The 1,341-nt window shown below is 40.6% G+C and overlaps 1 non-coding gene across 1 annotated transcript; it reads right to left on the bottom strand.

Moving 5' to 3' along the window:
* Nucleotides 1–499: 499 nt before the first annotated feature.
* trnae-uuc (transfer RNA glutamic acid (anticodon UUC)) lies at nt 500–571 on the bottom strand. Its single transcript has one exon. It is a non-coding gene; the product is annotated as a tRNA-Glu (tRNA).
* Between the last annotated feature and the right edge of the window lie 770 nt (nt 572–1,341).

Raw genomic sequence — 1,341 nt, forward strand, 5'->3', positions numbered from 1 at the left:
AACAAAACTTTTGCAAGGGAAAAGCCAATACTTTATTAAAAAATGTTATCACTCTGTCATTTTCTCTGGCATTGTTGATTTTAGAATATTGTAACCAATGAGTAGGTTTAGGTCTGTGTGAATATGGGCTGAGCATCTACCTGGGCTGAATTTGTGAACATCTTCTTTTGCATTTTCACTGTAAAGAGCCATTACCCCTCCAACTGCCAATTATTGTTCCAGAGACAATAGGATATACAGTTTTAGATTGCAAGGTAACTGTCCAAGACCAAAGACTTCAATGAAATACCTCAAGGAATCAAAACAGTTTGTCAAAATGGGAAAGTTCATGTTTTTTGATTAGAAATTCGAGCACAGTTGTTCATCTACCATTCAAAAACCAAAGTACGATCATGAAACACATATAACTTAGATTTCCTAACTACTGCTCTGATTTAATACAAGTCAATGTCAGAGATCAAACAGATCTTTCTGCAGACCTTCACCGGCTAATTACCTATTCCCATCCTGGGAGTTGAACCCAGGCCACCTGGATGAAAACCAGGAATCCTAACCGCTAGACCATACGGGACTGACTACATATTAAGAACAGGGATTTCCCACTTCTGACTAGTTGTCAGAAGTGGGATTTGAACACACGCCTCCAGTGGAGACTGCGACCTGAACGCAGCGCCTTGGACCGCTCGGCCATCCTAACTGATTCAACAGATATTCAGTAGGACCTGTGTTAAAAAATATGATACAGTAAATTAAACATGTCACGATATAGGAGGTTCTCAGTCATCCAGGTCATAGTTAACAAGGGAAGGTTTCTCAACTGTCAGCCCAAATATATGGGCGTTCATGGAGACATTGCATGGGATGTGATGGGAATGTGCAATACAGGCTAAATCCTATGGTGGGAATCAAGATCCACCAATGTTTCCTTCCACAATGTCCACCTGAATCCAGAAATGTCCCTGCCAGATGGGAAATAGACTGACAATTGGGTCAACATTGTGCAATTATCTTCAAAATGTCCAACTGAGTCCACAAATATACCTGCCAGATGGGAAATAAACTGATAACTGTCTTCATGGTCTAAACGTGTCAAATATTGCCGTACAACGTCCACATTGAGTCCAGATTTGTCCAGCAATTCTGATGCACTATACTGGCCCATTCAGGATGAGCACTGTATACTCTGACTGCAGCACAACACAAGTTCAAATTTCAGTGATACCTAATTTTTATGGTGATTACGAGACTGAATGCAAAGTGTGTATCCCCCATGTACCTAAGCCTATCACTTCCAGTCAATACTGTCAAATTTGGAGCTTCTTCAAGTTACATTAACGACCA

This window comes from Etheostoma spectabile, unplaced genomic scaffold, assembly GCF_008692095.1.
Source record: "Etheostoma spectabile isolate EspeVRDwgs_2016 unplaced genomic scaffold, UIUC_Espe_1.0 scaffold00006350, whole genome shotgun sequence".
NCBI classification, from domain to species: Eukaryota; Metazoa; Chordata; class Actinopteri; order Perciformes; family Percidae; genus Etheostoma; species Etheostoma spectabile.